The 24,108-nt window shown below is 41.0% G+C and overlaps 1 long non-coding RNA gene across 1 annotated transcript in view; it reads left to right on the forward strand.

Moving 5' to 3' along the window:
• The window catches only part of LOC131410748 (uncharacterized), a 39,244-nt gene that overhangs the window by 11,545 nt on the left and 3,591 nt on the right, over nucleotides 1-24,108 (forward strand). The window contains exons 2-3 of the long non-coding RNA XR_009221409.1: nucleotides 20,532-20,666; nucleotides 21,850-22,061. This is a non-coding gene — a long non-coding RNA (uncharacterized LOC131410748). The remainder of the gene's footprint in view (nucleotides 1-20,531; nucleotides 20,667-21,849; nucleotides 22,062-24,108) is intronic.

A 24,108-nucleotide genomic window follows, 5' to 3' on the forward strand; every position in this document is an offset into this window, starting at 1 on the left:
TCATCTTGAATTTTTATGCATCTCCTTGCTTTTGGGGGTTTTTGATTAATTGAAAATGTTGATGAATTCAAGAGCTCTTTCAAGACTTGTTTCTGTTATTCTAAGAGACTTTACCACTTCCTGAGGAGGGGTTGTTTTAGATTTCCACAGAGTCATTAACCTCCCAAAGAATGTGAAGAATAAATAGAGTGGTGTGGCAGCAAAGATGTAATTGGTACAAACTATTAGGAAGGTTGGAGACAGGGACTTTGTGGTGGGCAAGCCTGACAGTGGACTGGGGACAGGGAGGAGGAAGATGTTATTGGAAACTCCATGGAAAGGCTTAGTGGTAAATGGCCTGGAAATCTGCTAGGTGAGTGGTTATGCAGGACTGACTTGCCGCTTATCCTCTGAGCTTCCTTTGGAAGTTAGGGGGAGCTCTAAGCAAAGTAGGAGAAAATGCACAACAGATGAAATTCTACATGCCATGTGTATGTGACCAGGGGGCAGAAACTGAGTGGAAGCCTTTATGATTTTCTTTTTAATAAAGCAATTTGAGACATTTTAGAGAAGATGAAACTTTCAGATGAGGGAGTAGAAAAAGAACTTGAAATCATCAATAATACTGGAAGTTACTCTCATACATTGCGGTCAAAGTGGAAGTTGGTACAAGGTCTAGGGAAGGCAATTTGACATTATCTTGCAAAATTACAAATGCATATGTCCTTTGACCTTGCAATTCCATTCTAGGAATATTTCCTGCACATACCCTCACCATCATTGTGAAATGATGTATGTACAAGGTTTCCATTGCAGCACTATATGTAAAAGGTTGAAAACAATCTAAATGTCTATCAATAGGATACTGAGTCCCTGAATTATGATACATGCTTACAATGGAACACTATGAGGAAAAATAATAAGGAAGTTCTTAATGTATTGATATGGATGCCTCAACATAATGATAAGAAAAAAAAGCAAAGTTTAGGAAATTGGATCATATGCTGTCATTTGAGTTAAAAAAGAAAGAGATATATACATCTATATTGGTTGGTATAATTGGACAAAAATTCTTGGAGAAGGCAGGGTGGGGGTATGGAAACACAGACAGGCAGGGACAATGGGAGGATGTTTCACTACTTTGAATAGGAAAACGTTCAAAGTTCAGAAGAAAAAAGTGCTAAGCCTGGAGTGAGGCCGTCCTGGTTCTGTATACTGGTTCTAGCACTTTCTGACTCTATAACCTTGGTTTCCTTATCTGTAAAGTGGAAAAGATAATACTACCTGCCTCATGAGGGAGCTGAGGATACTGAATGAGGGCAGACATATAGCATGGAGGGGAGGGGGTACAGTAACTGGGATATGTTCAGCAAGTGCTAGCAGTTATCATTACTCTTCATATTAATATTACCACCAGCTTTCTCACAAATAACTGGGTATTTGGGGAAGAGGGTAGAAAATGACAGTGGGAGTTGTGGGAGTTATAGAAGTGATTACTAAAACAGAGCATTTTCAGCTCCCAAGGGATCTGCTGAAGGAATCAATATCATCAAAAGCATTGATAGATCATTTCTCTGCACCTGGCACTCTTCTCTGCAGAATTAACAAATAAGACCCTCTCCTGAGTTTCATAACATGCACCTCTCTTTCCAAGTTCTAATGGATAATGGAAAGACACTGATTGGTTTAGCTTGGGGCAGAAGCCTCTCTCTGGGCCAGTCAACAAGTGTCAGCTCTCACAAGGGACCACATTAGCAGAGTGGGGAGGAGCAGATCCCAAGGGAAGAGGAAGTGAGCTGGGCAAACAGCTGCAGGTCCCAACTGCAGACTTTTTTGTAGTATTTCTGATTTAAAAAAAAGGAGAGGAAGAGATTGCAGGCAGCAGGGGTGGTTTCACCCTGGCCAGGAAGTAGAAGATGGTGTTCCTTGCAGAAATAGGGAAGGTGTGACTTAAAGGCTTAGCTGTTGACCTAGGAACTTAAGGAAGCAGAGAATGAAGTTGCGAAGCAAGTGGACACAACCTGGAACTGATGTGCCAGAAATCTCCAGGAGTCCACAGATGGACTCCCAGTGGTCCTGAAAACCCAGAAATTATGTGCAGAAGTTTGTTTGTATGTGAGAATATACCTTTTTCTTGGGAAATCTATAACTTTCATCAGATTCTTAAAGAAGGCTGTGATCTGGAAAGGATTATAAGCCCCTGCTAGACTGATGATGATAGTGTTCTGTGACCCAAGGACTATGAGTCATTCAACATTGAAAAGCTGAGGTCCATAATAAGCTTTAAAAAAAAATCCGTAAAGAATAAAAGAACCACTGCTTTGCTGTAGTTGCATTCTAGGCTGCCATTCTTGTACTTCTGTTTTTGTTTTGCCATTTTCACTTTTATTATTATTTACCCAATATTCTTTAAATTTGTTCACTTTTTAAACTTAAATGCCTAGTTTAGCCTCATCCTATGCAAAAATACCTCTGAAATCATGGGTATATTGTGCCACTTGCAGTCTTTTTCCCAATATATATGAGAAGAAATTCGTTACTTTTAAAATTTAAAGATGTTTGTGTCATTTCCAAAATCATTCATTGCACGCACAGAGGTGGGCTTATGGCACTTTGGAAAATCCTCCCTCTAAGTATTCTGAAATTCACATCACGCATTCCATTTTGTAGAGAAGGCAGCTGAGGCAGGAGGCAATTAATGGATCTTATTAGAGATTCTAAGCAAATGTGGAAAAACTTTAAGTCAGGTACTGGGCAACTCTGTACCTGCTAATGACTCAGCCAATGCTGTCTATCTTATTGCTATGCAGACAGTTTAAGGAGATTTTTAAATGCTCTCCCATCTCCCCACTACCACATAAAGAGAATCAACTAGACTAGAGTAAAAACGTGATCGATTTAATACTCTGGTAATGATCCCAGTAACTGAGGGGTGGGGGAAGCCAGTGAGTTTCTTTCTACTCAAATTCCATCTCATTTTTATTTTCTCTTAATGTTTTTTTTGAATCCCAAGTTCCAAAACCTGTCCCCTATTATGCAGTGCAAACGAGAACAGATGGGGAAAAGTTATGTTGGAAAGGGCTTTGGAGGGCCACAGAGAAGAGAAATATGACTACTCAATGTGTCACACACCAACTTGCAGCTGCCACCAGTCCTTCCACACGACGCACTGCGTATGGAACCAGCCCGTGGTACTCAGAAGAAGCAGGCAGACTGCAAGGGAGCGCAATTAGAGAACAGTCGCTTTACTTGTGTTTCCTAGAAAATATGACTAAAGAGCGTGGCAGTGCACAGCCAACAAAGGAGAAATAAATCCAAAGGCCAGCCTGGAAAATGGTTAGCTGTACCCCCAAGTTTCCCAAATGTTAACCGATAATCAGCTTTATCTTGCCTTTTTATACCAAAGAAATGCCTCAGTGTTTCTCCAAGTCACCATTCAGGTCTCCACTCTGTCTAGGAATTATTCTTTTAGAAAGGTCATACTAGGTTACCTGCATGATGTGGCCTTCCAACAAGTATTTTTCAGTACTCATGGGGTGCTTGTGAGTTCACTAAATATTTCACGGGCGAAGCAGCTGACCTGTTTTCAAATGACAAGTCTGCCAGTTCCTGGCTGTGAGACCTTGGGCAAGTCCTCTAACTTCTCTGAGCCTGGGGCCCATCATCTATAAAACAGAGCTAACGCGACTTACTTTTGAGGGTTTTTGTGTTCGAAGTAATACATATATAAATGCCTGGCACAAGAGGATTGCTCAATATATGTCAACTATTATTACTGTCATTATCAGAAAGCATAGAAAATGTTCTCTCTTTTCTTTGAATTCAATGTAAAGATACTGAGAATCTATGTTGAAAGTAATTATAAGGTTAACATGGTTTAAATTATTTGATTCGCATGGTGATTCAGGTCGTACAGACGGTATCTGTGAACAAATCTTCATGTTGTCAACGGTTGTATTATTAAGTCCTGCAGGAACTTCCTCTGAAATTGCACCTGGCTTTGTAGAGTAAGCACATACTTTATATCACAGAACATCGTTTTCCTTCCCAGGGTAGTTCATAAATTACCTAGATCAAAATCCCTATGGGAGGGTGTTAAAATGCAGTTTCCTGGGCCCACCTCACACTATATTTTCAACATCTCTAAGGTATAGAGTTCAGGGATCCTCATGTTAAATAAAAATGATGGTGATTCTTAAGCACAATGAAGTTTGAGAACCACTCCCTTAAGAAACAGGGATAACGATAATTCTAATTTTGAGTCATTTCCATCCACCTTCCATCTCCCACCACACACTGCCAGGCCCAGAAATGCAGCAGTTGTTTGTGAGACAGAGGTTTGGGGCTGGTAGCTCTAGCCTCTCTTCCCCACAACCTCTATTCTCTTGTTTTGCATAGTGTTTAGTTAAGGCTGGACTATCCATACTCTCTTTTCTCCTAGGAGACGTTAACTTGGTTATAGTTTATCTTAAGAGGGTGGCCATACATCCCAGTTTGCCTGGGGCAGCCTGGGTTGCCCAGAATAGATATTAATAGCACTTCTTTTCCTTATCAAAAGTATCGCAGTTTGGATGATTGATTATATCATTACCTTAGGTCTAGAGGAACTTTGATTAGCACTTGTAGGACAGGATGAGGGCTGGCAAAATGTCTAAGATACATTATTCACCAGTGTAGGAAAGATATGCCTAAATACCATCAGCAACAATGAGGAGGTGCTTTGGGCTGAAATGACACAGGAATGATCAAAGAAAATTGTACTCTTTCAAGTTATTCCACAAACGGGCATCAATAAAGGAAGGGCATGGAAAAACTAGGAATTCTAGACTGGTTAATATCTCCCCTCTCACACAAACAGCTGAGCCAAAAAGCATGCATCTTGGCACCATATAGAGTTAGATATTTTCCACCTTTCTGTTTCCTTGCTGTGACCTTAGGCAAGTTATTCAATATCTCTGAACCTCACTTTACTCATGTGTAAAAAAGATAACAAAGCTTATGTTAGTTGTGAGGATTTAATGAAATATGTGTATAAAGCACCTGGAACCATGGTTAGGTGATCAATAAAGATAGTTCTGCCGTTATTCTTTCCATTATGGCCACTCTGCACTGTAGTTCCACCGAAGACACATGACTTTTAAAAGAGAGTCCTTGCAAGAGGAGTCATGCGGGTGCTGTGGAAATAGGAATAGATTCTAGGGTATAAAGACTTTCTTCCTTCCTTCCTTCCTTTTTTTCCTTTCTTTTTCTTTCTCTTTATGACAAACTCAAAGTCACAAACTCTTTTTAGGATGGAAAAGAAAATAAAGGGCTAAAAGGACAGGAAGTGACTAAAGATTGATCAAGAAAGGATAATCCTAGGTGAGGCGAAAAGAAAGAAAGAAAAAAGGAAAGAAAGAGAGAAGAAATGAAACGAAGGAAGGAAGGAGGGAGGGAGGAAGGAAGGAAGGAAGGAAGGAAGGAAAGAAGGAAGGAAGGAAGGAAGGAAGGAAGGAAAAGAAAGAAAAGAAGTGGGGCCGGCCCAGTGGCACAAGCAGTTAAGTGCGCGAGGTCCACTGCGGGGGCCTGGGGTTCACCGGTTCGGATCCCCGGGAGCGGACCGACGCACCGCTTGGCAAGCCATGCTGTGGCGGCGTCCCATATAAAGTGGAGGAAGATGGGCATGGATGTTAGCCCAGGGCCAGTCTTCCTCAGCGAAAAAAATAGGAGGATTGGCAGATGTTAGCTCAGAGCGGATCTTCCTCACAAAAAAAAAAAAAAGAAAGAAAGAAAAGAAGAGAAAAAGAGGTGATGAGATGTGATCTCTAGTCAGCAAAACCTGACTAGAATTTGGCCTGAGAAGTTCCATAAGGGATGCTGCTAGTTTTTTTTATGGGGAGGTGGGGGGAACAGGTGGGGTAGGGCATAGTCTATCCTATAGAAATGATGCTACTGTTCATCTAACTGTTGCCTTTCAGCAATCCAGACTGCTGTTGGGGTGGGCGGGATGGAGAAATACTATTCTGTTAGAACTAAGAGCTTTGAAGTGGAGACAAACACAATCTGGTAGTATTACAGAGGCATTATTCACCCTGATGACTCACTCTCTTTGGCTCCCACACAGCAGAGACAAGTAACATCAGCGACCTTGAAGATGTCGGCCGAGTATAGATCCAGCCTTAAGGACTGATTTTTTTCAAATGAACACCTGTGTGTGTGTGTGTGTGTGTGTGTGTGTGTGTGTGTGTGTGTGTGTGGAAAGAGAGAGAGAGAGAGAAAAAGAGAGAGGATAGGGGAATACATGTTAAAGAATGTGTGGTGATCAATTCTAAAAAGCCACTATAAAAACTCTTAATATTTAAGAGCTAAGTCAACTAAATAACAAGTACTTACAAGGAAATAACCATCGTGTGAACAGGTCTCAGCTCAAAGCATTGATGAGGGAAGTTAGTGTGGGAACAACATTTAAAACAACCATTCTTAGCTAGGAGGTGAATATGGAATCCAGGTCCTATTCCTGGGCACAAGTATCTCTCATCATTTCCATTCATCATGACTCCATGAATCCAGTTTGCTGAGAGTAATGTTTTCCGTGTTCCAAGCCACACACTCCTCTATGTTCAGAGCCCTACAAGCAAGATTCAAACAGATGCAGTCTCCAAGCATTTGACAACATGCAGTTTCCACTGCAGACCATAGTAAAAGGGTGCATCAGAACATACAGATGTGCAGACAGCTGCACAAATGGCAAACAGAGTCGTGGTCTTAGACCAGATGGTCCCTGTGGTCTAGTAAAAAATTATTGACATGGAATCCAGCAAAGTTTCAGGGTGATAGAGATAGTTCTAGGAATTGTACGTTGAAACTGCAAAGGAAAATAAAAGCAAAACCATGAAGTTATTTGAAGCTAATTCAAAAAAGAGAGCTGCAGGAGTTAAGTACTAGACAGCTAGAATAGAACAGTTTCCAGTTATGGAGTATGCCACATGGAAAAACCAGGGGACGATAGTGGAGCACAGCACTGTAAACTTGAAGAATCTCAGATCGGTCACCATGTTTATATTGACAAAGAAAGAGGGTTGGATTACAAGGGTTGCAAACGATGGATTAAAGGTAGACTTGAGACAACTGGCCTCATCTGGTTTGTTCTTGGTGTAAGTTTCTAAAGGTTTATGGTTGTGTTTTGGATTATATCTGTCCTTCAGTGTTTCTACTTTATATAAAGTTTTTACTTTTCATGGGTACGTATAAGTCATAGGAAGTAAGGTGCAGTTTGCTCAGAATTCATAGCTATAATTAAACAAAAACTCTTAGGATCTTTTCTCTGCAATTAGCAGGAGCCCAACTCAAAATAGCCTAAGGAAAAAGGAGACTTTATTATAAGAAAACTCATGTGTTTCCCAGATTCCAAGAACTGGAATTAGGTGGGTCTCAAAAACAACTGGAACCATACCTAAATACCATGAGCATTCTCTGTCTATCTTTTGTCTTTGTTTGTCCAGCAATCTGTTTCACTCTATCTTCTTGCTGACTGCTAACCTGTTTGTGGGGCTCATGAGTACACACAGGAAATACAATTGCCAACAGGCTACAAGTTCGCATTTCTTCCACTTCAAAAAGCATCAAGACTGAGCTTGAATCTCTTAGTTGAATTCCAAATTTCTGGGGAAGGACTATGCTTGACCCAGAATGAGTCAGTAACCTACCTCCAAATGAATTAACTGTGGCCATAGAGTCACACTCTATTTAAACTTAGCTCCCATCATAACCATGTTTGTACTGATGTGAGGGGACAGTTCCTAGAAAGGGATGGTGCTTTCTAGACAAATGATATCTGTGTATCAAGATGCTTTTGGCAACAAGTAAGAAGATATTAATTATCTCTTATGATAAAAAGTCTTGTCTGAAATTTGGTGAGTCTGAGATCCAAGTCAATTCAGCCAATATTTACTGAGCACCTACTATGTACCAGGCACTGCTGTAGGCGCTGGAGATGTTTGAGTGAATAAAGCAGACAAAAATCTCTGCCTTTAGGGGTCTTATAGTCTATGGTTGGTTAATTCAGTGACTCAACATTAGCAAGTTCCCAGGTTTTTTTAAACTCCGCTAAACTCAGCGTGTCATCTATAACCATCTCTGACAAGAGGAATCAAACTGAGCCACACAGAGTTTTAGTAATTTACCTAAACTAACACAACTACTAAATGAAGGAATCATGAGCCCAGATTCTTACCTGGTGTGCAGTGCTGCTTCTTGCCCTGGGGCTGCGAGAGGTCCAGCCTCCCTGACGCTCGTGGTTACCTGACACCTGAACAGAAATCAGGGGTCTATGAGCCAGGAATAGGTGGACCATGGCTTCCAGAGGGGCAACTACTATGACTTCTATAGCCTGCTGCATTGGGACTTCTTGGGTCAAGTGTATCTCCAATCTTAGAACTGACCACTTTATTTAGGGTCTGGTTAGAAGCTCCAAGGTCATGGTTAGGATGTCAGGAGAGAACCTGAGGTAGCTCACACAGAATCAAGGTGCCTGTAAGTCAAGTTTTCTATTTGCAAAGGTGTTGATCAGCACAGAAGGGGTGGGGCCGATGGCCATGTCAATAGGCAGTTTTCCTAAACTGCAGAAGAGGCAGTTTGATATGGCAGAAAGCACACGAAGGTTGGAATCTAGATGCTCTAAGCATCAGTCACTACAATGGAACAACCAGAATGTTCTTAGGGTATATTGGGTCATCATTTTGGCAGAGGTTGAGCAAAATTGTCCTATTTACTTTAACCAAGAAAGGTGCTTTTAAATCTCAAGTTCCCAACCTTGGGGTATAGGTGACTATTGTTCAGTGGTGGAACCTAGGGACTTCTGGGGGAAAAAGCATAAATTTAGACAGAATTTAGATAAATTTCAATAATGTAGAAGGAAGAGGAGGAGGAATCGTAGATAATTACTTCTACAAAATACAAACTGGAGACATAACATCCTATATAAAGAAAACAATAATAAACCTTCACACTAAGAGACAAGGAAATCATCAAAAAAGCTGATACATACACAAAGGAGACATCAATTGTATTCGCAATGTTTTATTTCATATCACCGAGTGGTGGGTACATGGGTACGTGTTACTTTATACTCTATGCCTTCCTTTATTTTTTCTAAAATATTTCATTAAAAAAGTAAGTTTGGTATATTTCACTTTTTTGGAATGTGTCATTTGTAATTTGATGAGTTGTTATTAGCAAGCAAGGAGGTGGAGAAGAGGATCTGAGTTCTGATGTCTTCTTCCTTCCAGAAGGAAGGACCAGATCTTGAGTCTCTGATCTTAGATCATCAGCAATATTCCTCCTCTCTTTGCAGTCATGGTGCTGCCTTCCTCTCCCTGTCCCCTGCCCCCTTTGCAATTTTTTCCCTTTACATTTGGGAACTCAGTTGCATCCTACAATTTGCTACTGCCCCAATTGTACCAAGGAGTGGGTGTAGTAGAAATTCAATATCCACTGGTATGTGTCATTGTTCCTGAGTCAACTTTGCTTTTCAAAAACACAATATGTTATTAAACAAAATCTTTCCTCTGTTCTGAACAACAGACTAGCAGTTGGGTTTTTTAATATAGATTTAAGAAAATAGTATACATGCTTAGTCCACTCAAAGGCTAATCACCTGCCAGGGTTTATTGTGAGTTGCTGGGGTTGGTACCCCCCCACCCGTACCCCCAACACCAGTTTTTGAGTCACATAATGGCAACATTTTGCTATAAAAATGCTAACTTCTCTTCTGTTGTGCTTCTGCTGTTATTCAAAAACAGCCAAATGGATGTTATTGAAATCCGGTCCCAAAAAAGGTTGAAATTGCTCCCCAGCTGGGCCTGAGACCCTGTGTGCCAAATTTCAGCCTAAAGAGAATTCTTATATTTGAGTCACTGTGAGCAGCTGAAAATATGAGGTTTGGGGTGGAAATGCTAACAGACTCTTAACTATCATTTTGCAAACCATGTGATTATAACACAATGCAAACCTCCTCTGGAGCAACTCTTTGGCAAAAGCAACAGAAACAAGACGTCTGGGCCCTGAAGTTCCGCCTTTACAAGCTTCTGCAGGGCTAGCAACAGACAGAGGGGCCTGGCGATGACACTGCCGACATTTCTGTTCTTGCTCTGAGGTTGAAAGATGGGCCCCAGTGGTGAATTTCTGTTAAATAACAGAAGTGTGTGCAGCTCATTCCTTTACAGGGCTCCTTGGAACACGGGTTTCTGGTCACCCTTGCTTGTTCTGGAAGTGTTATCGCCGACACAGCGCTTGGTTCCAACCAGACACGAATTGTTTGCCACCTCTAGTCCCATTGGCTTAGTCACACTTGCTCCCATTCCAACTTGGCAAAAAAGCCTGCACTGCTTGGCCACTTGCTTCTATCATCTGGCATTTAAATGTGGGCTGAATCTCTCCTCAGTAACGTCCGGGGCCACAAAGATGCTTTGGTTCCAGGCTTCAAACACATGTTCCAGGTGGCGAGTGCCCAAATATAGGTAGAGCTTCCATAGGCTGATCCATTCATGGAACTTTCACGTGATAGAGAAGTGATCAGAGCTCTTGAGGGCAGCCCCCCAGAGTGCTGCTTCCAAAAGAGTCTCTCATCACACCTCCCACAACACTCAGCCCTCTCTGGGGGCTGTGATAGAAAGCTTTGCTCCCAAAGCCCAGTCAGAAGGTGGCTAATCTGTTTCTGCCACTTAACAGCCAGTCTATTTTGGGCAAGACAATCACTCTGAGCCTCAGTTTCTTCGTCTATAAAACAGGGATAACACCTTCTACCCAGTTGTAAGGATCATAGAATGTGAGAGTGTTTCCTAAATTGCAACGCACCATACATATTTTTGGCAGTGTTATTGTCTCCCGAATCTCATTATAACTTCAAAATTCTAATCTGAGTTAAAACTACAGTTGAAGTCAGTAAGAATGGATTTAAAAGATCTGCTCCCATTAGAAATAGCAGGTCACAGGTTCTAAGAATAAATAAGTATTTATCAGATGCCACACATATGCTCAGTTCTCTTTTAGGGGCTACAAAGGATACACAGAAAGTGAAGACATGATCTCTAACTTTAAGAAGAATATAGTTTAGCATGAAACACAAGATATTGATAAGTAAGTGATAGATACTCTAGAAACAGTATTAGTTCAGAAGTGGAGAGGAGGGATGAGGGCTAGAGAAATAGAGTGGCTTCATGGGGCAGGCACGCGCTAGATTCCTTTGTTTGTGTTTATCAAGGTCCCTTCTTTGGGGATTTGATCTTCCACCTTCCATATGGTTTTAGCGGGTTTGCTAAAGCCAGTCACAATACCACGTGATTATAACACAATGCAACTTGCTGGCTCCAGATGTGGGCATATGCCCCAGGCTTGGTGATCACAGTATCCCATCCTGCCAGCCAGAATGATTGAACAAGGGAATGGCACTTGATCCAAATCAGGCCAATGAAAAATCCTCCCAAGATATTATAAATGGAGGAGGGGAGGGAAAAGCCCTTTCTCGTGGGTTATGCATAAGAGGGGACAATGTAAGTTTGGAGCTTTCTGTGGCATGTGTCAGTCCCTTCAGTCTAGTAAAAGGATGTCTGCAGAAGGAAAGAATAAGTTCAAGGCAGGGTGACGTAGAGATTGGACATGAGAAGAGGGGCCTAATAGCACTGTTTGCGTCCCCGTACCCCTGAGATAAGCTATTCTGTTCTTCCTGAAACCAGATTTCCGTTTTGTGCCTACAGAAGTTTGGTTTGGATTTTCTTCCTTTTGAACCAGGAGTCCTAACTCTTAGAATGTGGGATTTGAATTGTGTAATAAAAAATGGGTAGAATTTGGATGTGCTCAGGGAAGAAGGCAGGGTATTCTGGGCAAGGTCCAGAGATGAGAATGAGTATGGTATGTTTGGGGAATCTGAGAAAATCAGGCTGAGTAGAGCAGAGGGGTAAGTTGGGAATAAGTAAATAGGTGGATTATTAAGGGAAAGGCCAGTCTGGGAGTTTCTTCAAACTAGATAAGAGTTGATTAGGAGGAAACAAAGAGTTTCTAAAAATAAAATAAAGGAAAACTGCATCTGTTCAAAGGCAACAATTAAAGTCTGTTGTATTAGTCTGCTTGGGCTGCCATAACAAAATACCACAGACTGGGTGATTTAAACTACAGACATTTATTTTTTCACAGTTGTGGCAACTAGAAGTCCATGGTCGAGGTGCCAGCAAATTTGGTTTCTGCTGAGAACTCTCTGGCTTGTAGATGGCCACCTTCTCACTGTGTCCTCACAGGCCTGCCCTCTGTGCATGGGTAGAGAGAGAGAGCTCTGGTGTCTCTTCCCCTTCTTATAAAAACACCAGGTCTATCAGATGAAGGCCTCACCTTTATGACCTCATCTAACCTTAATTTCCTTCTGAAAGGCTCTGTCTCCAAATACAGTCACATTGAGGGTTGGGGCTTCCCATATGAATTTTAGGGGTACACAATTCAGTCCATAATATCTATCAAAAGTAAGAGCAGCAGAAAATGAGGTAATGAGACTCTCATACCCCGCTAGTGGGAGGATAAATCATTACAGCTACTTAGGAGAACAAGTCCGGCAAAATCTAGTCAGGTTGAAACATGCATATCGAAGACCCAGCAATTCCACCCTGAGATTTGGAGCCTTTTGCACCAGTGCACCAGGAATTACTTTCAAAAATGATTTCTACAGCGTTATTTTTAAGAGTTGAAAAATTGAGAGCAACTTAAATGTTCATCAAAAGGAAAAATAAATTTCAGCACATTCATACAATTAATCCTATATAGCAGTAGAAGTGAAAAATGCTAGAAATACATGCATCGACATGAATAAATCTCAAATATAATAATGTTGAGAAAAAAAAATCAAGTAAGCAGAGGACATGTAGAACAGTATAACAAATCAGCGTGGTGCTGGAGCAGGCTCCCACCTGTTGAGTTCATCTCTTCCCAATTCCTGCTCACTGGCATCATGTGGTAGCTTGAAATCAGCCATGATGGGAATATTTATACCATGGAAACTGGCAGATGCCAGTAAATCAAGTCTTTTTTTTTTCCCTCATTGGAGAGCCAAGTGTTAAACATTTACCAGGATGCTATTGGATAACATTTTTATAAATCTTAAAATATCTAAAACAACACAATATACCAAAGTAACCATCTAGAGACAAGTATTTCGTATGATAAACACTACATTCAGGATAGTGATTACTTCTTGAGAGAAAGGAAAGGAGTGTGATTAGAGAAAGATACACAAAGACTTCAATTGATCTTGGAATGTTTTATTTCTTAAACCAAGGAGTATGTACATGAGGGTTAGTTGTTTTATACTTTATATTTTGTGTTTTTCTGAAATATTTAGTAAATCAATGAGATATGAAAGCCAGTCCTCTCATACAGTAGAGTTACATGGGCAAGGCAAGGGGAGGCACTAGACTTAGTCTCTATCCTTGTTCCATCCTGCTAGCTGGGTACCATGGGGAAATCTGTGGTTCTCAGATTTGGCCACGGTGGGGACTAGATGAATCTGCAGTATCTCTGGGGCTGCACGCAGGTGCATCATTTGATTCTGAGGTTCCAAATGAGAGAGGGAGTAAATACCAACACAATGAAGAGGTGGGATAAACTGAGGGGAATCTTTCAGGTGCTTAGCATGATCATTTCCGGATGACCCTTCAGCTCTATCTAATTGACTCTACAGGCCGCCCAGCAGACAGGGGGTATATTTGGTTACCGACAGCAAATAGAGCTCATATTGTGTAGATGCTTGTTTCTAGTCAACTTGGGTCATAAAAGAATTCAGGTTCTCCCAGAAAGGGGCATGTGAAGGAAATGTTAAGAGCTGGTTTACAGCAAACGTAGGTCAAGAGACGCTAGGAGGGGATGACTGTTCCCAGGGGAAAGACCTTTTAGCCTCTCTGTTTGGACTTCCAGTATGTTTTCATTCCTAGGTACGGTGGACTAAAGTGCCCTATTTAAGTGACATTCCCCTTGCTCTTGAAAGCAAGTTAATAAAGCATTTATAAGCTGGTCTGGATTTTGTACCTCTCCCTGACCTCCCTCCTCCCCTTCACATTTAGTGATACTTACAGTTTGTGAAACACACCATGTCGTTTCTGCACAGGCTGTTCTCTGCCTAGAATCCACTACCCCACACACAGTCCTTCTCTTTCTTTAAGCTCCTCCTGTGTGAAAACTTTCCTCCCACTCCTCCACACAAGCAGAGTGTTTCTCTCTCTTCCCTGGGCCCTCCTCTTCCTAGGACACGCCTTCATCATTTCTCTTTACACACAGTATGGTAGTTACTGCTCAGATGCCCATCTCCCCTGCTGTAGTGTTGAGCCCCTTCATGACAAGGATCCTGTGTTATTTAACTTTCTATCCCCGAAGCCTAGCATCCTCTCTTTTGTTCTATCTTTTCTCTTTAAAACTATCTTCCAACACCCATGGGGTATGTCAAAGACAAGGAAACAGACACTTGCTGGCGCAAAAGGCCTAATTCCATTCATTTGTGGAACTTCATTGACCTGGTACAGTTTGTGGAAAATAAACAGCCAACTACACAAAGACTTGAGGTGCATAGAGGCAGGGGTCAGGGATGAGAACAAACTCCTGGTATCTCTCCTTTCCCTTAGCTGTGAACCTCTTCTGCTCCTTGTTTGGTGTCTCCTGACCTGGTCTGGAATCTCCCGAATTGTTGTCAACTGCTAGCTATTTCATGTGTGTTATGCCCTGAATTCTGTTCTGAATACAACGCTAGTAGGTTCCACTAATTAATTAAATTGTACTTCATAGACTTGGAGTCAGGTCTCTTGAATACAAGATGCAAATTTATGCAACATATGCAAATCACTCATGTTCTCAAATTCCATGAACAAAATCTGGTAGCCTTGAGATAAAAAAGCCCCTGCCAAGCATCATCTCTTCTAATTATTGCTTAATTTCCGCCCCCCTTTAACATTGAACTAACGCTTTCAGGCTTGGCAGAAACCGGTAGAAATACAATGAGAGTCGGTTCTAAATAGGAAGTTCCTTAAGGGCAAAGGCACTGTAATCTTTATTTTATGTTCTCCAGTGGCTCCTAATATACTATTGAGCGCACGTAGGCTTGCATAGGGCACACCACCACCAGTCCTGGCTACTAAATTACGGATAATTCAGAAGAACAAAAGTTGAGAGCCCTGCAAGCTTTGTAAAACACGGCATTTAAGTCTTGGAACGAGGAGATGATAACCTGCACTGTCTAATACATGTTGCTATATAAATTCAAGTTAATTAAAATTAAATAAAATTTTTAAAAATTCAGTTCTCAGGATAGCCACATTTCAAATGTTTAATAGGTACATATGGCTAGTGACTTTCTTATTGGGCAGCACAGATATACAGCATTTCCGTCATCATAGAAGGTTCTGTTGGATAGTACTGATCTAGATCCTTGCTACTCGAAGTCTGGTCCTTGGACCAGCAGTATGGCATCACACGGGAGCTTATTGGAAATCTCAGGCTTTACCCCAGATCTACTGCATCAGAATCTGTATTTTAACAAAATCTCCAGTTGATTCACATGCATATCAGAGTGAGAGACATTGGTCTAGATCTAGACTAGAAATCAGTTGTTCTCAAATTTTTGCATACATCAGAATCTTCAGGAGGGCTTATAAAACACAGATTGCTGGGCAGCAATATGAGAGTTTTGGATTCAGTAGGTGTATTAGTTTCCTAGGGCTGCTATAACAAATTACCACAAACTGGGTGGTTTAAAATAAGAGAAATTTATTCTCTCTCTCACGTCTGTAGGCTAGAAGTCTGAAATCAATGTGTTGGCAGGGCCATGCTCTCTCTGAAATCTTCCTGAGGTAGGGAAGAGTCCTTCCTTGCTTCTTCCTAGCTTCTGATGGTTTGCAGCAATCTTTGGTGATTCTTGACTTGAAGCTGCACAACTCCAGTTTCTGCCTCCATCATCATATGGTCTTCTCCTCTCATATCTGTGTCTCTGTGTCTGTCTCTTCTTCTTTGAAGGACACTAGTCGTAGAGCATTAAGGGCCTACCCTACTTCAGGATGACCTCATCTTAACTTAGCTAATTACATCTGCAATGACCCTATTTCACATTCTGATGTACTAGGAGTTAAGATTTCAACATATCTTTTTGGGGGGACACAATTCAATCCATAACAGGAGGTCTAGGGTGGGACCTGAGAATCTGCATTTCTAACAACTTCCCAGGTGATGCTGGTGCTGCTCCAGGCATCACACTTTGAAAACCACGGGTCTAAAATATCTACAACACGGGACTACACAGAACTAAACGTTGGATTATACTATAGAAATAACTGTGCTTAACTTCCCAAATGTGCAGAATTCCATTTTAAAACGTATTTGAAAGATTGCCATCCAGTCTGTGTGTGGATACTTCCAATGACAAAGTTCTCATCACTAGCAGAGCAGCCTTCTCCACAGCTATGCCTATGAAAATTCTCACCCTTTGAACTTTCTGAATATCTGATATATCTAGATATATTTAGACAGCTGAGGGCAGCTGAATGTCTCAATATTGAGCTCTACATTTCCTCTATGTGAGAGAGTTCTCAGAATCCTCTAGATTCTTGCTTGCTCCTGAGGGCACATTTGTTGAGGCTTTTAGGGGTGATAATCATGCCTCCCTTTGGTTATGAATTAATTAGAAATAGACACAGGAATCCAAGAGATGAAGATCAAAAGGTCAGCCTTATTTCCAGTAAACATAGATTGTAGAGTAGAACATGGACCTTGATCACAATCAGCCTTTTTACTAACCCCTACCTAATTGAATTTATGTGACATAATAAGATACAGAGAAGCAGGACAATTGAATCTACACCACTAAGCAAGGTTTTGAGGGTAAGAGTTACGGTTATTACCACATAAAGAAAGGCACCACCACTAGAAGATGACAGGTTTTCTGAAAAAAGAGAATGGAAAGCTGCCTAGCTTCTTTTCCCCTAACCCCACCCATCCAATAAGACTTTCCTTCTCCTCTGGTCACCTATTTAGCATCCATTCCCACTATTTTCCTCCTTTCAAACAGAACCCTGAGGTTGTTTACAAAAACCCCTTCTTCCGTTGCCCAAATATCTCAGGAAGCTCACTCTATCCTCAAGTCAAGCCAATCATAGTAACTCTAATCCCCTTGCAAGTGATTGGTTCCAGAATTTAGGCTTAAGCCAATCTGTGCATGGCATTTTTCCAGAGCCTGCTGTTGGACCAGGGATGGGCATGTGATACAAACTAACCTAATTAGACTGAAGGTGAAAACCTTTGTTCAATGGTTGGAGAAGAGATTTTCTAATGAGGAAGCATTTTGTCCCAGGAATGATGGTAGCCAACTTCTAACCACAAGAGGAGCCAATCTGAAGAAAGTCTTCACTTAGAGACTGTAAGGGTTCAAAGAAGAGCAGAGAAATAGATCCCTGGCGCCAATTATAACATGTTGGCTCTACCTTTGGACTTTTTAAATTATAAAAGATACTAAATTTCCTTACTGTTTAAGCTAGTTATGTCAGTGTTTTTGTCATTTCCAGGTAAAATAATTCCTACCAATAAAATACTCAAATATTGTTCTCATGGGTTAGTAGAAGTTGCCTCATGGAAACCTAAAGAAATAGGACTAAGTCTGCACCCACTAATCCTCCATTTTAACTCATGAATGCTGCTCTTTAAGTATGTGCCCTTCACCAGACAGATTACTTCAGACACTGTGCTACCATCAACTCCCAGGACTCAGCACAATACCTGCCGTGGAATACACTCTAAGCAATCATTTCTTGAACAAATGCAGCTGGAGACTGCATTAACATTTTTAGCAGACACATAATAGTTGTTATATTAAGTTCAGATAAACTAAAACCCTAGAACATTTTTATATAAATTGATGTCAAAGCTGTCTGTCTCCACCCAGTATCTGAACAGTTGCATTGTGTATGTAGTTTTCTTTTAAAATTTTTTAACCTACATAAAGGCCTTGATATTTATTGCTATTCAGTTGTAGCTAGGAGATTGCAGCCTAGGTTGCACTGAGTTGAGATAATTTTTAATTGTGGTCCTTTCATTTGTCATGTCAGCTATTCTTCCTATTCAAAAAAGATATACATTCCTTCTATGACTTCATGTGAATCAAATAGCACAATGTTGACTGAAACAGCAGCAAGAAGAAAGGACTGACTCTAGGTTCCCTCATTGTTTGCCAGAAGTAACGACTCTCTATCACTCTCCACGCATTCCTAACTTGGCTGGTAAAATAAGAACTTCGGCTCTTCCAGAAATGTCAGGATCCTAACTTCTACCACTTCTAGTCCACTCCGTCTCTCTCCAGCCATGCTTGGTGATTAGTGAATTTTGGAGAAGCCACTGAAAATGCCTGACTGAGTCTTCTCTGAGTTCTTTGAAGTTGCCTCTGCTCAGAACACACAAACTCTCCTCCGCCATCAAGCACTGAGCTGCCCCCTAGGGGGAGGCCTGCAGTGGTCCAGCTATGCCCGAGACTGGATAGGGAAGTTTAACTGTGTGAGAGTTGGAATATTAGGAACTATTAGAGGACAGATTGTGGCACATAACTAGCCATGTTCTCTCATCAGTTTTACTGAAAACAAAGCTGAGGGTTTTTTGTCTATGGGGTGACACATGCATTTATTTATCCATTGCTTCAGACTTGAGACAGGTAAGAGCAATTTGTTATTAATTAACTGTTCTCAAAGCGCAATCTTGAACAACACTCTACATTTGATTGTTCAACGACTTCAAATCCATCAAAATATATTACTATTGAGGGCTTCAACATAATCGAGATTGAAGTAGGTCTATGATATTCCCCTAATCTGACAATTTAATAGTCCAACTAAAAAGGAGAAAAGGTATGACTTATTTTGAGCAAACTCATCCTGATTTGAAATGCTTATTGTCTTAGTTCAGGCTGCTATAACAAATTACCATAGACTGGGTGCCTTAAACAAAAGAAATTTATTTCTCACTGTTCTGGAGGCTGGGAAGTCTGAAATCACAGTGCCAGCATGAGAAAGAGAGCGAGGGAGGCAGGGAGGGAGGAAGCAAGAGCACTGGTGTCTCTTCTTATAAGGGCACTAATCTCATCATGATGGCTGCACTCTCATGACCTGATTACCACTGAAAGGACCCATCTCCAAATACTATCACATGTGGGTTAGGGTTTCAGCATACATTCAGCTCATAGCAATTATTATGTTCTTTTAAAAAGTAATAAATTATCTGTTGATTAGCAAAATCTAGATGAGCATTAAAATGAATCAGCCTCCAAGTTACACACTTAAAGTTTCCATGATTCCCCTTTCTGAAAATCAGACTACTTCTCCATATCTTGTCTTTGAAGCCACTTCCATGAGCCACAATTCCTCTGAGATTTCTGTGGCTGTCAAATGGCACTTGAATTTCGTTCAGTCCAATGGAATGTAAGTCCCAAGGTCCAGAGACTTGAACTCATAAAATCCACCAGGTGAACTCTTGCCAAATTTTGTCTCTTGGGAAAATTAAAACAAACTATGGTAATTGTCATTCCAAGTTTTCAACTCTCCATGAGAGATTCAGAGATCCATGGTTAGCAACAATTTGTTATTTTGTTGAGGCATTTGGCTCTGGCCCACTCTCTTAATGGTAGGTGGCATCAGCTTGCCTAGGTAGTGACAGCCTAGTAAACTGCCCAACATCCCCATCTCAAGTATGTGTTCTGACTCTGTCCCATCGCAGTGATTATAACTTCTCCATCTTAATGAAAATGATGCTGAAAAAAAACTATCTCCTATTGTGATGGAAGTAAAAAAGGTCTAAAAAAAGGATGATATTCTTGAGTTTGAAAGTTTGTGAAAGTCTTGAGTCAAATGTCTCATGAATGCCAGGGGGCTCAGGCATTTTGGTGGCATGATGATTTATTGAAATAATTGATTTGTATTGCGCTCTCTGTATTTTTCTCCTCCTTTCATTCCAAGAAGATGGTTGGACCACTGGTTGTCTGAAGCTGTTTCAGGATAACTTTGCTTCTTATCTTCTGTGAAAGGCTGAGTATGTTGAAAAGGCTATGTTAGGAGTTCTAGAGGAAGATCAGAGAGAAGGAAAGAGAAAGAGATTTTTCTCCAGACACAGAAGGGTTAGAATTTGTTGGGTCCATGATGCCCCTTACCAGGAGAAGTGGCAAGACCACAGGGTGTGGCTTCCAGCCCCACTGAATCCCACTGCAACAGAGAGCACCAGGCTTCTACGGACCATGTGGGGTGAACAGAGAGAATAACAGAAAAGACCACGTAGCCTGAAGATGAGGTACTTTGGTAGAGATGGCTAAGTTTCATCAATATCTATTTCACTCTCCTTCCTGGGGCACACAGTTCAACTCTATTTCTCTGCCAGCCCCCTTGCATGTAAGTGGAGCCAAGTGACTGAGTCTAGCCGATGGAACGTAGGCTAAAGTAGTGTACACCATTGGCCTGGCCCTTAAAGACGTCCTCATGATCTCTCCATTGCCACCTCTAATCCCTTTCTGCTCTGAGTGGCAGGAAGCAAAGGATTGCAAAGCTCAGAGAATGACTAGAAGAGCCCATGATGGAAGGACAGTGGATCCCTGAGTTACCACTTGACGAAAGCTGCCCAGGATGACCTCCTGACCCTGCAACACCCACGCTGGACTTTGTGTGAGTACGAAATAAACCTCTTATCTTAAGACACTGCAATTTGGAGGTTTTTTGCCTAATAACTAGCTTTAATTACCCTGCCTAATTCAGATGTCTTCCTCCTCTTTCCCATGCAACACCTACGCCCCCCAAATGCTAAAATCTTTAGTAGAGGAGGAGACCCCAACAACAGCTGAGACTGAATTTCTCACCGGCTCAATGGGATCCTGAGAGTTGCATTTCATTTGATTTAAAGAAAATGCATTACTTTGAAACAAGACTTGACATTGTAGAGTAAGAGTTTTACCTCATTTCTCCATCTGAACTCCTCTTCCTTTCTGGAAAAGACATAAATTGAGGAATCTGGCCTCTCTGACAGACAAGACTCCCCAGCACACACCTCACAATGATTCTTCCTGCCAAAGTAGGCATCAGCTTCATGACCTCCCAACTCCCATCCTTTTATTTTCAGCCCTTCACAGTCCCTCCAGGGTATGGGCACAAGCCGTAAAGGTTTGGATAGCAAAGAGTTAAGGCTTTCTTTCAGGTCTTTTCCTTCTTCAGTCAATTAATTAGACTGAAATTTCAACTTCAGTCTGCTCTGCTGGTTTCTAGCTAGTGCTGTCACCTGAAATACTGCTCGCCACACATGCGCTTTTGACAGCAAGAGCCGCTCAAAAGCCTCTCCACACCTCTATTCCTGGAATAATCCAAGGAAAGGGTTGATACCTGTGAAAGCTGAGTGCTGAAGCCCTCTCTGTCCACCGCTTCAAAAGAATAACTACCCTCAGTCTGCCTTTATTTTGTGTTATAGCTCTTCTTTTTCAATGAAAAGTCCCTGCTCTCTATTCATTATAAAGAATAAAGAGCTTTTCAAGTGTGAGTTGCTAAACCCAGAAGGGAACAGAGCTATTTTTAAGAGGGTTTCAACTCTGAGCTGTTACACCAGGCCAGCCTGCCAGCAGCGGAGGTCTTCCAGGGAGGCCGAAGGCAATCGCAGCCTCTCTTCAGGAGGGGATATTCAGGAAGGAAACTCCTGGGGCAGAAACATTCTAGCTCTCTGGCCCACAGACAGCCCTGGTGCCTTCATACCTGGCTCCTCTAGGCAGAGCCTAGCAAGGGGGTCGGGGGAGTATTTTTTATTCTCACCCATTTGAGCTTTGCCTGCTGCCTTAGGTTTCTCACATCTACTTCCTCCAAATAGGAAACAATCTGCTTGATTCTCATCCGGGAGCACAGGGAGGAGGGGGGCCGCCTTTATGTCCTCTCCTATCTTCGTCAAGCCATATGCAACTGGCAGCCACCACGCTTCTCTCTGTGGGAAGAGGATAATCAGAGCTGGATTCCCGAATGAAAGGAGGAACATGCAGAGTCGCCTGCCTCTCGTCCAACGGTAGTGGAATCCTTGTGGCCTGGGTCAGTCCAGAGCTCTTCTGAAGTCAGTGCATATTAGGGGCAGGGATGGGCTCTCAGGTTCAGAGTGAGAGGACCTGGGTTCGAGTCTCACCTCTCGGCGTCTCTGTTCCCTTATGGTAAAATGAGGATAACACTACCGTCCTCTCAGAGTGCTGTGGGGCGGATTACCCATCCTCATGTGGGTGTAGAAAGGATTGTCAACCCTGCAGTGTCACACTCATGTTAATCATTGATCTGAGGGTGGGGAGATACGCACTCTAACTTCTTTTGAGACCAGAAAATGGTACTGCTGGATGACAGAGGAGAGATTGACAATTTGATAGAAACTATTCATGATGCAGGAGGATTGAGATTATGTTTTCTATCCTCCCAATCCATTAAGCTTCTCCATCAGAGAAAAGGGGCAGGGAATTAAAACTAGTCAACTGTTTGGTAGGTTTTGGGAGTAAAAGACATGCATGTATACTAAAATGGTGAGAGGAAACAAAAATGATCAACTAATTTCATACAAAGAATGGTTAAAGGAAATAGAGAAACTTATTTGATTATAATACACTTTGTACCATAAACGTACAGAGTTTACAGAGATAGACTTTAATAAAAAAAATTTTTTAAGAAAAAATAATAGCCAGAAAAAATATAGGCAAAATAGGATGATTAGACCTAGGGGAAAAGGTAGTACACATGTATGTAGGTGATAAGGTTATACTGTTACAAAGATCGGGCAACCAATTAGGCTCAGAGCTTCCAGGAGGCCAAAGCAAAAAGGGAAATATGATGTTACCAAATTTATATCTTTCATGAGGAACCCCCTACTGCTACCAATTCCTCATCCTTTTTTTTATCATAAGACTCATAAGCATGGATATTTAGCTTCAGGAAGAGAACATTTAGGGAGTTTCATTATGGCCTTCTTCAAGTATTTGATGGGCTGCCAAGTACAAAAAGGAAAGATTGCTTTGGGTAATTCCAGACTGCAAAACTAGAATCAATGAGTGTAAGTTAAGGGGAACAGATTTGGGTTAAAAATAAAGAACTTTCTAACAATTAGAGTTATCCATAAATGGAATGAGCTGTCTGGCAAAGAAGTGAGCTCCCTGTTACTGGAAGTGATCAAACAGAGGCTGGCTAACCATCTGTTAAGGATAAAAAGGATTTGTGCATAATGAGAGAATTATGCAACAACATAATACAAGGCTCTTCATGACAGTCTTATTTATAATAGTAGGAAAGAAAAATAGAGTCAACCTAAATGTCCAACAATAGGGGATTAGTTAGATTATTTATGGTACTCTCATATGATTTATTTTTTACAGATTTTACAGATTTTAAAAATCAATAAAATAATGACATGGGAAATGCTTATAATCTACTACTAAGTGAAAAGAAGCAGGCTACTAAAATAGCATATATGTTGATACATTTGTAAAGAAAACTTGTGTATGAAAAAATAATACTGAAGAGTATGTACATGAAATCATTAATAGTGATTATCATTAGTGTTTGAATTACGGGTGATTTTCCTCTTCTGGACTTCTCAGAGTTTTCCAAGTTTTCTACTTTGAGCATTTACAATTTATGTAATTAGAAAAAATAAACAGGTAACAAGAAAAAAAATTCCAAGCGTCTCTTATTAATTAGTAGTTTAAACTAGATGATCCCTATAGTTTTTCAAACTTAAGATTCTATGATTTTTATTTTAAATTTAGGTTGATTTTTTCTCTTATAAAATAACATTTTTAAAAAAAATATTTTAATCAAATATGAACACCTCCCTATCAAAAAAAATTTTGGCTTAAATTATGAGGTTTCAGTATAATCTAATGCATTTCTGATTGCTATGGCCATTTTCATCTGAAGTCTCTTTTGGAAATATGTGGGATATGAATTTTAAAGTCTGCATAGTAGAATAGAAAAAGCTTAAGAAATGGAATAAGACACCCCTGGGTCTCAAATTTTGGCTCCACTACATACCAGCCTTAGTTTCCTCAACTTTAATATGGGATTATAATAATAGCCAAGATTTGTAGAAGACTCATTTTGTGCC

Source organism: Diceros bicornis, chromosome 10, assembly GCF_020826845.1.
Source record: "Diceros bicornis minor isolate mBicDic1 chromosome 10, mDicBic1.mat.cur, whole genome shotgun sequence".
Classification (NCBI taxonomy): domain Eukaryota; kingdom Metazoa; phylum Chordata; class Mammalia; order Perissodactyla; family Rhinocerotidae; genus Diceros; species Diceros bicornis.